This window comes from Colossoma macropomum, unplaced genomic scaffold (genome assembly GCF_904425465.1).
Source record: "Colossoma macropomum unplaced genomic scaffold, Colossoma_macropomum, whole genome shotgun sequence".
NCBI lineage: Eukaryota > Metazoa > Chordata > Actinopteri > Characiformes > Serrasalmidae > Colossoma > Colossoma macropomum.
Genome location: NW_023494803.1, coordinates 29,853,825 through 29,873,677, shown reverse-complemented (window position 1 = coordinate 29,873,677; position 19,853 = coordinate 29,853,825).

The following is a 19,853-nucleotide window of genomic DNA, read 5'->3' as shown; positions in this document are numbered from 1 at the left end:
AGTGAGGGAGGACTGATGCTGAAATAGCCGAGAGAGCCGGCAGGTCACCTCTAGCCATACACTTTCACCTGATGGTAGGCAGTAACACTGCTCTAACTGTCCCACTGCCCAGCACAGCATAGCACAAACAACACATATGCACATCTTTATGCTAACAACAACAACTTACCCAAGAGCCTCCTTGGGCAGCCGCTCTGCATGGCCACATCTCCTGCGTGCCCACAGCAGCCAGTGAGCCAGTAGCAGGACACTACAATATGTTTAGTCTTTTTCTTGGGGCTGTCAACTGATTTTTTTAACCTCTAGAAATAAGGTTCTGTGCAGGTACATTTTTCATTCATCAAGGTACAAACAATATAAATATATCCTCAAAACAGTAGTTTTAAGGTCCAATTGTGTACCTTAAATTAGTTTTTCCCAGGTGAGAAGTATGTATTTGTACCTTTTCATAACCTAATGTTTTAAAACAGCACAATGAAATAAAAGCCTGGAGACGAGACGGGGTGTGTGGAGTCAGTATAACTTAGACAATATAGTTTCAATAGATTATGGTACTGTTATGTTCCCTGACTAAAGGTACTGAGATATACCCTTGAGGGGACCACCCTAGTGACAAGAGGGGTAATGCCCCGGTGACAGTTTCTGAGAGTGTAGTTACTGAATAATAAGCCTTAGTATGTAATAAGTCTGGGATTTTAAAGAGTTAATATAAGCTGTTGCATGAATAAATGAACTGTTGACTACTGTTGGGCAGCAGTCTATTGAAAGACGCTGATGTCAATTGATTCTTTAAACCAACCAGAATTAGGGCACAGAATTAGAGTCTCTTTGCATGACCAACTACCACTGAGAAAGTGATGAAGCATTTTAGAGACCTCTTAACTGCAATAAAATCAAATATAACGCATGGATTTAATGAAAGAGAACAGGGTCTGCACAACAGTGAATTTGAGCATTGGAGAGCAGCGTGTTATATCTTCTCTCTCACACTTTTTTCTTCCTCTCCTTTTCTCTCTCTCTCTCTCTCTCTCACTCACTCAATGGACGGCCAGGTTGAAGATAACTGTACGTCCATAGTCCAATGTTCCACACAGATTCAAGGACTGACCTCTGGCAGAAAATAAAAGCTTAACAAAACACTCCTGCCTTGGAGATGTTTACTTTGCTGTGGCTACACTATGCTCGATTATTGTGCCTACACAGTTCCGATCAGGCTGAGAAGTGTTTTTCTAGCTTTTCATTCCATTTGCAATATACTTTAGGATGTTTTTTCAAACCCAAATATCGCAAATCTTGTTAGAGAGATATTTTTAAGACTTACAATCGAGTTGCCAGTTTAAAGGAATCTCGTTTATCTTTTTCTAGGGAAGTAATTCTAAATCTTTGAAAGGCTGTTTGTGATTTGTTACTGTTCAGTTAAGTCTGTTTGGCCTTTTTAAAACTTTGATAACTTGATTAATTTTCAAAATGATTTGTAGATTATTCAATTATTATACGGTCAGTAGTGGTGGTCCTTTATTGAGTATTGCTGCCACGACTGTCCTATTTCAACTAGTATACAGTCTTAATTACTGTTCAGAAGTATATGTTTGTGCTGGGTTATATTTGACCTGGCTGTTGAGTCTAACTGCGGTGGTGATCTCTGGTGTGGTAGTTGAAGCTAGCCCATCACCAGCACTGGGAAAGCTGAGCACCAGTTATCTCAATATATCCCTGCCTGTGCACCACAGAGAGAGAGAGAGAGGTTTGCATTTTCAGAATCACTTATATTCCTGCACCGCTCTACTGAAAACAGCCAGCATCACACAGCTGTTGTTCTAATTTGTTTGAACGTTTGCAAATAGCACAGAGACCACACTGGCCGTAAAAGTTCGCAGAGGTTTCGCTTAACAAGGCACTTTGGCCTGACCAAAGTAAGGGCAGTCTGCCCAACACGCAAACTGAGAAGAAGGAGACAAAAGCCACTCATCACAGGCCCCGAGAGGAAAGAAGATTGTGATTATTGCTCTCTCAGTGGGAGAGCGCTTAGTAGGAGAGCATATAGAGGACAAAAATAAAGAGTTTTTCGCAGCTGAAATGAAAGCTATAACCAGTGAGTAAACATTTAGTGATGGTATGGGTCTTTGGGACAATACATTTGAAATTGTGTATGTTTCAAACATGTTAAGGACAAACAATTTACAGTACTGAAGTTAGAGACCACCATTTATTCATTTAATGTCCAGTCAAAACAGGCATTAGGTTTTCAGGAGGTATTTCTGGAGACCATTCAATTGCATTAGGAAGAGGAAAGTCGAAGGAAACTAAGTGAAAAAACTGGAGATTCAAAGAGTGGAGTTTAAAAAATGATTAAATGACATAAAGAAAATGGGACTCAACCGCGTAAGACCTGGTAGACCACCAAAACTTTTCCCATCAGATAAACAGTACTTAAAGTTTTCATCTTTGAGAGAGAGGAGAAAATCAAGCTCCACTCTTGAACCTAAATAGGTTGGAAGGGTGGTCTCTGACTTTTGCACAGTACTTTATATATAGTAACATGAAATACAGTCTTGGCCCGAGTCCAGGTATGACTTTGGGTTTTTTCACAGTAAGGGCTGAAGAGGATGTCTGCACTGGACAGGCTGTGCCTTGTTGACTCTCATGGTCAAAGTGACAAGACACAGCCTCAGTGTCTCTGCTCACAGGTCTGCAGCGGTGCAGAACAGCAGACTGCTCTTCACTCTGCACCTGCATGCAGTCTGCTTACTGCGTTACTGCTAACAGTGCACTTTACACAGACACACACACAGACTGAACATGTGTGCTAGACTATAAACAAAAATAAGCATTAGCTTTGAATAACACTGAATAACATTAATAGATTAATACTTGAAAATGTATAAACATCTTATGCCAATAATGATATAAGAAGAAAATGGCACTATATTAACATAAAGTATTGTACATTATTTCCATTTATAACACTGTTATGATGCTCCATGTGGAAGTTATGGAACTTGAAAGGGCAAGTAGTCAAGAGCAGTATATCCCCTCAAACACAAGGGATCATTTATATGTTAATTTTCTCATATGCATAAATGTATATACAATAATCCTGTACTGAGCAGAAGTAGAAATAGCCTTGGTAAAATATTATTGCAGTAAAAGTTCCCTGTCTGTGTTTCTTTTTGAGTAAAACCGTAGAACATTTGAAATGTACTTAAGTATCAAATTTACGCTACCTTACGTTGTTACAGTTATTGTGCTATTTTATTTTGATGAAGTTCTATTAAGGAGACATGAATCCACACAGGCCTTCTTTACAGAAACTTCTCTTACTTTTATATTTGAACTCAAGTAGAAATATATAGAACCGATATATAGACTTCTGCCATATAAGTCCCATTACTCGAGAATGAACATTCATAACAGTAACAAACAGAACAAATGTCCATCACTTTAGTTTAAGGGCTCTTATGTCAGTACAATGGACATTCACTTCATAAAACATCTTGTCTTCTTGCGATGACTGGCATAAGCTCTTTATAAATATTCAATAATTGCTTTAGAAACGTTTTTCTATGTATATGTCTGTGTTATAAACTCCTTATGTAGGTAGCCTTTAAAGTGACACCCATAATTCTCTTCAAGATCTGTAAGTAGTAAAATAAAAAAAACATGTAGAAAAGGACATATTTATTATGATATAGCGACAAAAAGAATGCCATTTAACAGAAAAGAGAATAAGAACACATCTGAGGAACAAAACATGAAAATAAAACATTTGATACAGGGGAAAGAAACAGCAATGCAACATGATTTAGCACAGTGAAAAGGCAAATCTTTGACTGGGATTTGAAGGCTGAGATGGAGGAGATGCTATGGAGGCTCTGTGGGAGTTTCTTCCAGAGTTTAGGCACCGCAAGCTGAAAGACCTGCTTCCCATAGAAGAAAGTCAAAACTTATGAAGTAAACCATGACTAGAGTATCTGAGACTGCAGGCCTGGGGTGTAAGGATGGATTATATATGCTACAAGCTACAAGTCAAAGAAATATTCTGACGTTTTTCAAACATTTAATGGCCATACAATCACCAAAGACAGTCATTTTGTTGCATTTTGTCATTGGGCAGTTGCTGAATTCCACCAGTAAAAGATGCATTTTTGGGACTATAGTTAGAGAGTAACTGTTGTAGTTTTAGATTTCTGTTATACAGTAATCAGAGGTTGGAAAAGAGGAAAACAAGCAAGCGAACAAAAACAAAAAAGTGTACTTAAGTGAAAGCACTGAATCAAAATCTTGGTCAGTTAAAGGTGGACGTATGCTGTCAAGTAAAAAAGTATATTCATTTAAATGTTTTCATGTATCTAAAAGTAAAATGTAAATGTTGTAATAAATAAATTGCATGGTGGCCTGTGATGAAGTGGCATGAGGTACAGTGACTAATTAGCAATACTAATTATGCACAAAGGCATATTAGCATAGCTGTGGGCAGTTTTTTTTCAATGATATGAATTTGGTTGGGCATTTTAATAAAGTCATCATTAAATGATTGAAATGAGCTGCAACTCAATTGATTGGAAAGAGAAAAAGAGAAAAATGTCCTAGAAATTTGTATTTTAAAGGCATACATGGAAAATGTAATGAATAAAAAGTATGTTTTTTTCTCTTTGAAATGTAATTGAGTAAAAGTACAAGTATTTGATTTCAAGTAAAGCAAAAAAACAGAATAATCCAAAATAAAGCTTAACCCCTTAAATTCCCAGGCGTATTACATACTAAGGCTTATTATTCAGTAACTACAGGGACTGGTTGAACTATTCTTAGGTTATCAAAGTGTGTAATTAAACTTTGGGCCTGCCGGTGGGCCTTGGAGTTTAAGAATAATACTCATGTACAATTACTCAATATTTTCACCACGATAGCAATGTGTTTCAAAAGTTCATTCACAGGATTCAGCAACTGCCCAATGGCTTCTCTTGTAAAAGTGTTTTCTGTTCTTTTCTAAGTGCAAGGAAATGCCTTAAAATGATGAGATGAGACAGATAGAGATTAGATTGAGGAACTCTGGAATATCCCTTTAAACGTGCGCTCAGTAAGACAAATTCCTCATATGTACAACATAATTGGCAACATATATTCTGATTCTGATGAATTCTTTATATATTATGAATGACAGCATGGCTTAAAAATTACTGGGGGGCGTCTGACTTGTAGGTCTCCTGTTTGAAAGAATCCGTGTAAAAAGAAGCTGCATGAGCTGGAGAACACTGCACCACATTGAGTGTGGAGTCTCCAGCAGAGGGCAATGTTTCACTTCTTAGTAGCTTTTCTAAGACGGCTCACTCTTTGCTAAGGTGGGCCATTTGAACACCCACCCAGAAAGATTGTGGCAATCAAAAATGCGCTTGGGAACACATGTATTTTGCAAAAAAGGGCAAAGAAATATCTTTATATATTATCCTAATCACTCATTTCTAAGGTTAAAGTCTTTAAAGAGAAGGTAAAGTCAAAAACAGCATCACTGTAAGAAAGAAGAGCAGAAAACAGATGAAATGTGTTGAGCTGTGACAGTGTGAGTCAGTCCACATCTACTGTATCAGATTGCTCTTTTATTAGCCTCACGTGTGACGGTAAAACGGAACACTCAACAGGCCTGGCGTGCATGATGCAGTACAAAGTAATGGGGTGGAAAACCATATCAGTGTGCGAGTAATTATCCCATCATACTTTTCTCAGTAGTCAGCATCTACTATTAGTTTGCCAGGCTCTTAACACTCTGACAAACTGATAGTGGATTTCTTGCACCTGAAGCAACAAGAAAAGCACACAATAAACTTAAAGGGCCAATAACATCAGGAAAAAAATGATTTTTCTCACTTTTTTGATGTAGCATGTAAACACTGTTAAAGTTTCACAATGCACCATTCACTCCCTGGTCCGTACAGTCCATATATGGAAACTATTGAATTTGTTGTGTTTGTGATGTCACAAAAACAAACGCATTCACACATCTCTGCCTGTTCAGCTGTTTAGCTCCTCCCATTCACATCGAAGTGATTAGGAAGTGTTTCAGTCTGTATAACTATTGGAAACAGGGCATAATACAAGACAGCGAGAGAGATCAGAGATCATTTACATACATCATTCTTAAAGGCAAAAAAAAACAGCCAGTTTAATTGTAACTCACTGTTGTCAGAAGAAAACCTTATATCTCCAAAATGATAACTTTACAAGAAAAGGAAAAAACCTACTTTACTTTTAATGTAAGTCAAAGGAACCAGACTTTTTTCCAAGTCATTTTGGACCACTTCCTTTGGTCCATTCATCATGAAATTTACACACAATGTAAAGGGCAACAGGCATTTTTAAATTATGTCAAAAACTGAAAAACGTTTTTTTCCGACAGCAGTGAAGTGATGAAGGCAGGTTGAAAAATGGTCATGTATAAAAAAGTTACGGCTGTTTTTGGCACATAAAACCACACAAACATCACCTTAAGGAACAAAATAAAGCACAAGAAAAATACAGAATATGTATCCTTTAAAAACGCTACATGTACGATGTTTATTAAGCATGACGGTGTTGTTGCTGGTGTCAGAGTGATTTAATAAGGTAAGCTTTCTTTTTATGCTTTCAACTCTCCTCACAAAAGAGTCCGCTCGTAGTCTTTGTTTTCCTTTGCTACGTGTAAGAATGTGCGCGTTTTCGGAATGACTGTTTAAGTTGTACCAGGTGGAGAAATATGATTATAGGGAAACCAATTTTGATCCAGAGGGAAAACACTCAATGTCTTTTTAACACTCAATGACAATTGCTCTAAATTATCCATTTATTTTTGTGCAGGGCCGGTGACAGTACATGTTTTCAGATATGGACCTCACAGCTGCAGCCAGTTAATAACAGAGCTCCATGTGCAACATTGTAGCAGTAAGAAAAAAAAAGAGGAGAGGGGGCGGGAGCTAATTTGGTTTCAGAGCAAACTAGATGTTAGAGAGAGAGAGAGAGAGGAGAGAGAGAGAGAGAGAGAGAGGGAGAGAGAGAGAGAAACATCTGTTGACATCAAAAATTGTGGAACCTTGGATTTTTTTTTCTTTCATTGTGGTATTTTACTACCACGTGTCCCAGTCCAACATCTGGGCCTGTTGTTTTATGAAACATTTCCCACAGATCTTTCTGTTTTGTTTGCCAATTCACGGACAGTTAGAGCGAGATAAAAAAAAAGAATCAATAAGACATGAAAGTGAGCAGATTCTGTGTGACCTCTCCCTCTGACACGACTGGGTCTGTTCGATATCCATCTAAAATCAATATCTGTGCACCATCGCAGCCAACACTATTTCTTCTTCTGCTGCTTGGGATGGGATGTGGCCTGTGGTCAGCAGATGTTCGGCTACAATTTGCATTCCTGTTTGCTTCCCATTTACCAACAGATGTGCAGATGTTCAAAAATATAAAAGTGTGTGTGTGCGTGCGTGCACGTGTGTGCGTGTGTCTGGGGAAGTACACGTGTGTGTGTGTGTGTGTGTGTGTGTGTGTGTTTTGTAAGTTCAATCTGCCTGCCATTAGTTTAGCATCTGTCCATAATGCAGGTGGAATGCTTTAATGCAGCTCATAGTCCAGAGAAGACTGGTGTTATGAAATGAAAGTACGGCTGATCTGCAGCTGTGATTGGCTCAAAAGTTTAACAGAAGTTCCTCATAAAGTCATTTAAACTAACTGAAAAGAACCCAATCAACTCTCACTTACTTACATTAGAATCAGCTTTAGTCACTTTTACTGTCTGTTATCAAACACACACACACACACACACACACACACACACACACACACACACGCACACACACACACACACACACTGTCTCCTCCTCCTCTCTCTCTTTCTCTCTCCCTCTCTCTCTCTCTCTCTCTCTCTCTCTTTTCTCTGTCTCTTTTGCCTGTCTCTCTTTCCTGTCTCACTCCTCTCTCGCATTCTTCTCTCTATTTTCTCTATATTTCATTTCCTTTCTCTTTCCTCCGTTTCTTCTCTCTCTTTTCTCACTCTGTTTCATCTCTCTATCCCCTCTATATCCCTCTTTCCTATCTATTCACTCTTTTTCTCTTTTTTTGTCTTTTTCTCTTTCTCTCCTCTCTCTCTATTAATCTCTCTTTCTCTTTTCTCTGTCTCATTCCTCTTTCACTTTCTTCTCTCTCTCTATTTTTTCTATTTCTTCTCCCTTTCCTCTCTTTCTCTTTCCTCTCTCTGTTTCTTCTCTCTCTTTCCTCACTCTTTCATCTCTTTCCTTCCTCTCTCCCTCTTCTCTCTCTTTCCTGTCTCGTTTACTCTCTTTCTCTTTCCTTTCTTCTCTCTCTATTTCTGCTCTTTCCTCTTTCTCTCTCCTTCCTTTCTCTTTCTTCTTTAGCCCTGTCCGCACTCTAATTCATCTCTCGCTTTCCTCCCTATCTCCCTCTTTTCTCTCTTTCTCTTTTCTCTCTCTTTCTTCCTTTCTTCTCTGTGTCTATTTCCTCTCTCTTCTCTGTCTTTCTTCTCTTTCTTTCCTCTCTCATCTCTCATTTCTCTCCTTTTCTCTTTCCCTCTCGTTCCTCTCTCTCACTTTTCTCTTCTCTCTCTATTTTTTCTCTCTCTTTCTTCTCTCTTTTTCCTCTCTCTATCTTTCCTTACTCTATTTCATCTCTCTCTTTTCCCTGTCTCTCTTTCTTTTCTTTTTTCTCTTTTCTCTCTTTCTTTTCTCTCTCTCTTTCTCTTTTTATCTCTCTCTCTCTCTCTCTCTCTCTCTCTCTCTCTCTCTCTCTCTCTCTCTCTGGCACATTCAGCCCAGTCAGACACATAATTGAGATGACAGCTCTTTTGGCTGGAGTGTTGTGGTCTCACCCACTGATATGGACACATAAAATGTTTCACTGGGCAAGTTCACTTAACAGGCTATTATCAAGTGTTAGTAAATGAGTGTGTGGTTTGGACGAGCGTCAGTAGGAAGTGATGTAGAGGGAAGATAAAGTCAGTTTGTATGACTCTGTCGGAATGGTTGACTCTGACCTGTACACCAGCTTGGGGCCATGACGCATAAGACCATTACCTGAGTTATAGTTTGGCAGAGGTACTGTCGCTTCAAAGGAAAGCACACAACACGCAGCCGCAACAACAAACAACGCTGGGTGTGGAGCGTCTGCGGGGAAAAAGTGAGGCGCTAAAGTGTGTAGGCATTGGCTCGCGGGCAAACCTGCATATAAACAAGGTAAGCCCAAAGGCACAGGCAACCTCAAATCAACTGCACAAATAAACCTACTACACACAAAAGGAAAGTATGTCGGTGAAATGAGATGTGGCTTTGAGCAGAGGAACAGGGAAACAAAGACAGAGTTCACAAAGGAAAACAGCACTTTTTACATGTTTAGATACATTTTATTCAAGATTTGGATTAACATAGTGCACATCCTTTAGAGAATGGGGGTGGAGAGATTAGACCAGTCCATTTTTTCATGTGTGTGACCTTTAAAATGTCACTGCTGTCAGAACAAAACCTTGTATCTCCATTTTTGTCATTTTTCAGTTTTTGACATGATTTGAAAATGCCTTTTGCCCTTTATATCATGTCAAAATTTCATGATGAAGGGACCGAAAGAAACAGCCCAAAATGACTTGGAAAAGAGTCTGGTTCCATTGACTCACATTACAAGTAAAGTATGTTTTTTCCTTCCCCTGTAAAGTTATAATTTTGGAGATACAAGGTTTTGTTTCAACAACAGTGATATACTTTTAACAAATAATAAAGTAGACTAAAAAATGTGAAATGTATTCATAATGTACTACTACTACTACTACTAATAATAATAATAATAATATTATTATTATTATTATTATTATTGTTGTTGTTGCTGTTATTATTATTATTATTATTATTATTATTATATTATCACAGTTTTATTTATAAAGCACATTTAAAATATAAAAATGTAGTGTTGCCCAAAGCAAATGACAACCACTATACCCATGTTGTGAAATGTACACAAAGTATTAGTAAATAGCTGTGTTCTGCTGTAATATACACCAAAAGTATTAATGAATATCTTTTGGGAAACAATAAATACTCAAAATATTAGTAAACAGTTGTGTTATGCTGTAAAATATACCCTGAGCATTAGTAAATAGCTATTTTATATTGCAACATGTCCCAAATGCATTAGTACATAGCTGTTTTATTTTGATTACTATACCCAAAATAATAATAAATAGCTGTTTCATGTTGCATTATATGCCCAAAAAATACAAACAGAATAAAGTAAATATATAAGTAGAACTAAATGATAAACAAACAGATAAAACAGAAATGACTAGTAAACCCACATGAATTCAAAATAAACCAGCACAATCAACAACACTAGGTTAGTCATATTAAACATTATACTATATATTAGTCGTTGTGATGTTTTGTGAAAATGTGGTGAATAGAAGCCCCTCTGAGCGCCCCTCTCCCCTCCACAGTGACGCAGTGTGTGTACAGAGGAAGACTCTCTTTATTTGAGGGCCATTAAACTGTGTCAGAAACTACCCTGCTCTTGCACCTGCAGCAGGACCTTCAAAGAGGGCCTCTGCCACATCCTTTAGCTCAGCTCCATGACTGACCCTGTCTTACGTAAAAGACGCGCATTTACAATGCAGGTGTACGCGTCTGACAAATTACACAGCCCTGAGAGCACTGCCAAACAAACAAAGGCCACTGCCAACTTTACTGAGGAACAGCTCGCCCTGCTTGGCTTACTCTGCGCTGGGTTAAAGCCTTTTTTTCAGGCGTGCTCTTTGCTTACTTTTACTTCTCATGATGTGGGACAGTAATTACTCTATAAAAGAGCTCATGAAAACACAGCAGCACAGCAGACTTCTCAGCTAACGGCCTTTATCGATATCAGCCAACGCACGACAATCTTCACACAGGATGTGCACACACTGCAAAAAATAAATAATACAAATTAGCCTTCAAAGGTTTGGGGACATCTTGCCTTCTTTTGAAATTTTACAAGTAATGTGTGTTTTCCACCATAATGTTTCAATTGATTGAGAAAAATAAAACATAAAAAAAGTTTTGTTATCATAAACAATATATAATAATACCTTTAGAATATTGAGCAATATAAAAAGTAATTTACTATTTGGATATATTTTGCAACATCCAGCATCTATTTGCTAATATGTTGGATTTGTTTTGCAACATAAAATAGTTATTTACTAATACATTTAGTAGATTTACCAACACAAAATGGCTATTCGCTAAAACTTTGGATATGTTTTGCAATATAATGTAGTTATTTGTTAATATATTGTATATATTTTGCAACATAAAACAGCCATTTACTGATACACTGGGTACATTTTACAACATAAAACAGCCATTTTCTGATACAGTGGGTACATTTTACAACATAGAACAGCCATTTACTGATACACTGGGTACATTTTACAACATAGAACAGCCATTTACTGATACACTGGGTACATTTTACAACATAGAACAGCCATTTACTGATACACTGGGTACATTTTACAACATAGAACAGCCATTTACTGATACATTGGGTACATTTTATAACATAGAACAGCCATTTACTGATACACTGGGTACATTTTTCAACATAAAACAGCCATTTACTGATACACTGGGTACATTTTACAACATAAAACAGCTATTTATTAACACACTGGGTACATTTTACAACATAAAACAGCCATTTACTGATACATTGGGTACATTTTACAACATAAAACAGCCATTTACTGATACAGTGGGTACATTTTACAACATAAAACAGCCATTTACTGATACAGTGGGTACATTTTTCCACATAAAACAGCCATTTACTGATACACTGGGTACATTTTACAACATAAAACAGCCATTTACTGATACACTGGGTACATTTTACAACATAAAACAGCCATTTACTGATACACTGGGTACATTTTACACATAAAACAGCCATTTACTGATACACTGGGTACATTTTACAACATAGAACAGCCATTTACTGATACACTGGGTACATTTTACAACATAAAACAGCTATTTATTAACACACTGGGTACATTTTACAACATAAAACAGCCATTTACTGATACACTGGGTACATTTTTCCACATAAAACAGCCATTTACTGATACACTGGGTACATTTTACAACATAAAACAGCCATTTACTGATACACTGGGTACATTTTACAACATAAAACAGCCATTTACTGATACATTGGGTACATTTTTCAACATAAAACAGCCATTTACTGATACACTGGGTACATTTTTCAACATAAAACAGCCATTTACTGATACACTGGGTACATTTTTCAACATAAAACAGCCATTTACTGATACACTGGGTACATTTTTCAACATAAAATAGCTATTTGCTAATACATTGTTTATGTTTCGCAACATAAAACCTGTAATTTACATACATTTTGGATATATTTTACAGCATAAAACAGCTATTTGTTAAAAATTCTTCCCCTCACTTACAAAGCTCTACATAGCCTCACTCCTTCCTACTTGTCTGATCTCCTTATTCCCCACAAACCAACTCGCACTCTCAGGTCCTCATCTGCTGGATTACTCACCATCCCACCATCCAACCTACGCAGGTATGGCGATCTCTCTAGATTGGCTTTCCAACTCTGGAACTCTCTTCCCCCACATGTCCAACAGGCTAATGCTATCTCCACATTTAAATTTAACCTTAAAACCTGTCTCTTCTCTCAAGCTTATAACTAACCACAGCCTTAAATTAGCTGTCCACCGGATCTGGTCATGTGATCCTATGCTTTTGTGTTTCTTGTCTTCATGTCTGTCTCTATTGTTTTGTGTTTTGAAAATTTGTAAGCATCTTTGAGTCTTTGAAAAGCGCTATAAAAGTATTATTATTATTATTGTTGTTGTTGTTGTTGTTGTTGTTCTTCTTCTTCTTCTTCTTATTATTATTATTATTATTATTACTATTATTATTATTACATTGTGGGTATATTTTGAAACAAAAAACTTGACATTGGTACAAAGAACAGGTTTTGCCTAAATGATGAGTGGACAGCTTTCTTTTCTAATCTGTTCTTGAAAGCACTTACTGAAACTGTTTTGGCACAAAGACTGTTTAAACAGCTGAAGGGGTAAGCACTGATGAGTGCTGACAACACAACAAGAGGATAAAAAGTAAAAGATACAGATTTATTCATAATGTAGGGCTTTTGTCAATTGTTCCTCCAGTTTTGCAGCTTTTGTGAAGAAAAATGGCAAAATACATATTGAAACATGGTGAAATGCTGTGTGTCCCAGGACTTACGACAGTCAGCTAAATGAATAGAGCTCTTACAGGGTGTGAAGGCCTGCTCGAAAAAGGACTGAGTCGAGCGCCGTCGGCTTTGTGTACACCATAAAAGCCATAATCTCAGCTGAAAAGTAAGGGGTATGCCGCAAATATTCAACTTGGACAAAAGAGATTCACTGCACTGGCAAGGACAAGCAGCCAGTGATGTAAAATAAAGGTACAGTAATGCACCCTATTAGCCTATTCAGCTGCTACTGGTTTTCATTTCCATTTAACAAATTCCTCAATAATGAATCCCATCTGCTCTAATAAAGGACTTTTAGAATTGCGCTCTGTGTCTTGGCAGCTGGTTTTAATGGTATGCTCCGAGTGGTTTATTAACAGTTCATGCTCTTTAAATGGAAGAAACATTTGACATCCATTACTGCGGAACTCATTTCTGTTTTATTGTATTTTTGTGTGCATGGTAGCAAACCATGTCAAATGGTAAAGCAAAACTGAGGCAGGCAGCACACTGTGGCGGTGACTTGATGGTCAATTAGGTAAACCATCTACAATCTGTAATGACCTTTTTTATATGCTAACGGGATAAATACGGCACTTATTACTGGCCGAAAAACATGCAGCAAGACTCCACCAGTGAACTGCAACAGTTACGGCATGTAAATATTTTAAAGACTTTGCTCTGGTGCGTACAAAAGACATTTTTAAAACAAAATAGTAGTTACGGAACGCAAGAAATGATTTAAAGCTGTAAAAACTACCACACAGTGGATATTATTAACGCACTGTGACAGGTTCACTGCTAAAACATCACACATATAAAATAAAGTGATGAAATATTCATACGCGTCACTCAGTACTGCTAACAGTTCAAGTAATCAGGGATAATATAGGACAGAAAAATCAATCCAGCTAGCTGAACTGAATAACAGAGCCGCTGAGTGGCATCAGCTGACGTGGGTGAAAAACCATCGTCTAAACTGGGGGGTTTTGACAGGTGCAGTTCTGACATACTTGGCAACCTGCTTTCCATTTGAAACTCACTATGTCGAATCTCTAAACGTAATTGGGCAAGACAGTCCAATCAGAGAATGTGGGTGTGACTTTTAGACAACTTCAGTCCTCCATATGAGATACATTACAGCAGATTCAGTGGGAAGGTCAGGATAGGATTGGATCCGGCAACAAGTCAAAAAGCATTAACAGCAAGGGGTCCCTTTTAAAGTGAGTCACCGTTGTTACAAGCACTTGGAGGGAGTGTGTCTAAAGAACTACACTTTTACAAAGACTCTAGACCGGCTAAGTTAATTGCTTGATTCATGCCGGTTGGGTTTCTGTCATATAATTCTCACTTCCCAAACAAAAGGACTCAAATAATTGCGTTATTCATCCATTTCGGTTAGCCAGAGATAAACTGTGCTGCTACCAGTGATAGTCTTGCCACTCGTTCTTCAAAATGTCTTCACTATCTTCAAGTAAGCTTTGTTTGCTCCCAGCTGAGGATTCAGATGAAAAGGGAGATTATCAGGGAAGGTCTAGCTTCGCCATTTTTTCACACAAAGGAAGTTCTGTTGTCTAACAGTGCTTGTCCTGTTTCATGGAGGTTTACACTGTTCCAAAGGCACATTTCATGGAACAGTTAACAAGGTCAAAGCATCCCATCAGCTAATGCGATACTACACAAAACAGAGCCAGCCTGAGCTCTGGCCTCCCTGTTCACAGGCCTGGAGACTTTTAACAGTCCAACAGAACTTTACGCTCGCTTACATGCACACACAAACACAGATATACACACGTGCTCACACACGGAGGTTTGTTTTTATACGATGTCAGGACGTCGGGTCATATATATGTCCCATATGCATTATATATGGATCATTCTATCAAACTGGTTTTAAAGTCAGAGTTCAAAACACCTCAGACTTTTAACTGACTTTGACTTAAGACTAAAGTGACTCTGTACCTTAATTTACCAAATGTTTTACCAAGTGTTGCGGTAGTGACTGTTTCAGTAGTGACAATTTTAACTAATTTTGAGCAATACTCAAAAATGCTAGCCAGCACATGACTAGCAAACGCAGCTTTGCTGTGCACAGTTTTAACACATATTGTGATATTTTTCATCAAAACACAAAAGTTTACTTAATTGTAGAAAACACATGTTTACACACTGATTTTCGGACTTTGAGACACCTTTACTTCAAAACAATGGGATCTAACTGCTCACCATGTGAGCATGAGGGGCAAGCATGCAGTCCCACTTCCTGCTCTAAAATACAGCGGTGTGGCTAAAATCAGGCTCCGCCTGTGGACTAAAACTCTTTGTGTTCCAGAAGAGACATGAAAATATGGAACAGTATTTTTTTTTAATATGTTTTTTTTTATTTAAATATTAAACTCATGATCAATGGACTGGCGACCTGTCCAGGGCGTATCCTGCCTTCCGCCCAATGACAGCTGGGATAGGCTCCAGCATCCCACCACTCATGATCAATGTAAATCTTCTGGCTTCACTCTAAAAGAAACAACAAAAAAAAAGTATTGTTAAAGTATTATTTTGATGATTCTGGTTTAAACAGATCATGATATAATCCATCTAAATATAGATATAATATACAAATATGAAAAATAAAGGTCTGAATACTTTTCTGTGGGACAGCAGTTTGAAGTAATTCATGAAAATGGTCCATGTATTGTCAATGTCATGCAAAAACCTAATATCTCCATTCATGTCAATTTCTTGCATAACTTGAAAAGCTGAAAATTTCTAAATTACCCAGAAACTTCAGCTGGCCTCACTCCTTACAGGGGGGTGGCATGGACCCCAGAAAAATACATTTTTTCTACTGTATTTTTGCAAAATAAAAAATATCCCCACAACAAGAATCTTTCACAAGTGATACCACTGTGGACACACATACACGAACACGTCAGTCACCTCATATGAGTATCCACCCTGTGGAGTGTGCCCACTTGTGTGGCTCCACAAAGTGCTTTGCTTTGACTATTCATGATTGTAAAGTTATGAAACTGCTTCCATGTGTGCAAATACAAAGAAAAGGAAAAAGGCTGTATGATGACGTGTTGTAAGTGAATCTGTGCTCACCATATTTTCATGCATTAAAGTTCAGCCATTAGAGAAACAAGAGGTTCTCAAGTCTCACGTGATTTGTTTGCTTAAGCTTGTAATACCACTGCATAGATGTGGGATTCTGCCTTGAAAAACAAGCAGCTCTTTAATTGGTAGAGGATTTGAATGAGGCAAAGAGAAGAAATGTCTGAAAAAACTACCATGTAATTGCCTTAACAAACAAAGAATTCTAGTCCTTCCATATGATACTGGTAATTTGCAACATGGCAAACTAAGCCTTCAAATGATGGGGGGCTTTTCTGCATTAAGGATGCGTGTATTGAAAGTTCCAGTGTAGCTGCACACATCAAGATTCTCTCTTACAAATCGAAGTTTCTAAATGCATCTTGGCCTGGCTTGGTTCTAGGAAAGATATTTATTTGGCATAGATCCTTTATATGTGGAGGTTCTCTAAAAATTAAAGATGTTCATTTTGAATAAGGTCATATATGTCATTTACTTTAAAGTGGTCATATGAACTTTTTTCTATTGTTCATTTTTTAATGAAAGAGTTTGATGCAGTGTGGAATCTTTGTTAAAGTACCATTTTGAATTCACTGTTTTGTGACATCACAAAAACAATACATTTACATATATTCAACACTCTCAGAAATAAAGGTATGAAACTGTCATTGGAGCAGTACCGCTCTTGTCACTGGGGTCATACCCTCGAGGGTACATCTCAGTACCTGTAGTCAGGGAACATAATTGTACCATAATCCATTGAAATTATAGTTTCTAAGCTGTACTGACTCCACACACCCCGTCTCGTCTCCAGACTTTTTATTTTATTGTTCTGTTTTAAAACTTTAGGTTATAAAAAGGTACAAATACATACTTCTCACCTGGGGAAAAAAAAAACATATTTAAGGTATACAATTGGACCTTATAACCACTGTTGTACCTTGCAAAATCAGACCCCAAAAATGGGGATTTTTGTCCATCAGTCTCATACACCCACCATTAGACATTCTGTAAACTTGACAGGTTGTTTGTCAAGTTTACAGCACGTCTTGTGCGGTGCTGCTCATATTCACAATAAAAGCCATGCAGTCAGCTGACACAGGTAATGTGTATGCAAATTATGCAGAAGAACCCACAGAAATATCTCCTGAAGAATGAATAACTTGAACTTAATGGCCATTATGACTGGACATCAAATGAATGAAGGGTGGTCTCTGCCTTTTGCACAGTACTGTAAGGGCATAGCAATAAAAATAGCCTATTTAGTTTTAACCCTTGTGTGGTGTTGATGTTTTTGTTACTCAGTGAAATCAGTATTTTTAAATCAGTACAGCCATAAAAATGTATGTAAAAGTACCAGATGTTTAAAATATCACAAGTGTCCAGCGTAGGGTTCTCCTTTAGCAGCTGTAGCCAGTCAGCAGCCTGTCCGTGTTGTCCACCCTCACACACACACACACACACAAATACAAACACATATATACACAGACACACACACACTAACAGCAGGCCATGTAGGAGATCAGAGTAAAGGGACACAGCACCTCCACACTTTTATTCCCCGCGGGTTCACCCCAGCACCACATATGTAATGTAAATGTGTGGGGGGTGTACAGAGTGAAGGCACTGAAAATGTGTTATTTTATATGTTCTTCACAGAAAATGAGCAAAGGCCAAGGAATCTAAGATTCAAATAATAATAAATCACATCATTTTTTTTATTTGGCAAACATTGAAAATGGGTCCCTTAGACCGCAACACCACACAAGGGTTAAGAGATGAAGAGATGTTGGAAAATGGTGGTAGGATTTTTTGTTTGTTTTTGGGTACATAAAATCTCACAAATATCATAAGGGAACTTCAGATAAATTAAAATACAAGAAAACGGTAAGACTTTTAAAATGTTCTTTAGGGATCAAAAAAGTAGTTCTTCTATGGCATCGCTCCAAAAAGGCACCGTTATTTTTAATAGCGCATGGTATTTTCGGAGGGATTTTCCATCACTGCGGGTGCTCCTCTGGCTTCTTTTCCTTCTTTTTCAGTGCACGTTCATTTCAGTCAGGCAGGCCAGAACAGCACCACAGGCACAAAAGAGAGCAGAGAACAGGGACTGGGGGAGTGTGGTGCTAATGTGGAGGAGCTAAAGTGAAGAACGCCTGCACCTGGACCAACAGCATAAAGAGTCACATTCACGTCCCTGATGCATTACTAATGCTGGACACAAGGCTGTGTTTTCATCAGCAGTCCTCATGTGTTTTATACTGAGAGTTAACATACAATAAGACATCCTGATGTCTGTTTATGGGGTCTCTCATCATAATGCTGATGTCTGATGATGCTGAAAGGCTGGACCAGCTCCTGAAAGATACCTAATTGAGTGGACTTGGCCTTAATTAGGCACAAAAAGTGTCTAATTGAGGCAGCTCTCCCAGTGCCAAGAAACTAGAGCTAATGGAGTGAGATTGCCTAAAAGGAAGGCTCAAAGCACCCAATGTGATTTCATATGCATGTATATACTGACGAGCTAATGAGCTTTGGAAGGCAATGTTAACGTAAAGGGTTTATATCCTGAAAAATCAAGGAATTTTAATGAAATAAAAGAATGAATGTAGGTTGTAAACACTGTTAAAGTTTCACAACACACTGTTCTCTGCCCAGTACATGCAGCTCATTAATGGAAACTAAACTGCAAAAACAGTTTAGTTTTGTGATGTCACAAAAACAAAAGTATTTACACATGTCCACCTATTCAGCCAACAGCATTTTAAATCCACCCAATTATGTTGAAGTTATAAAGAGTGTTTCAGTCTGGTTTGCTTTTTGAATAAGATACAGTGCAGGGCAGCCAATCAGAACAGAGCCCATTTATATCACTCTTAAAGGCACAGTAACAAAAGAAAAACAGCCTGTTTAATTTCAAGAGATAAAGAGAGATTGGAAAATGGACATGTAAAAATTATCTATGACTGTTTGTGGTGCATAAATCCATAAAAAACATGAAAAAAATGTAGGATATGGTAAAAATATTTTTAATTTCGGGTATTTGTCAAATATCTATCTATCTATCTATCTATATGAAATCTTGAGGACATATCAGACATTTCCATTTCATTACTGTCAAAAGTTTGTTTGACTTGTTTGTAAGCTTAGCTGTGCATAGCTGTAACTATATCCCACAATGGCTCATAACAAATTGACATAATGTTTCAAAACAAGGTTAGTTTAGTTGAAGGTTTTATGTCACACTATATTATATCCATTGTCCTGACCTCTCATGACACACCATGTGAAGCGTTAAAGTTTGCTTGTGACAAGTTCTCTAGACCTCTGCAGTGACGAGTGAGCAACATGGCTTGATGTGGGTTTAGAGCAGAGCTTTCTTGTAAATCAAAGAGCTTTTTCCTTTGATGGTAAGAGCTCACTAATTAGTGTGTCTCAGGAGCTCAGGATTAACCACTTCCGGAGCC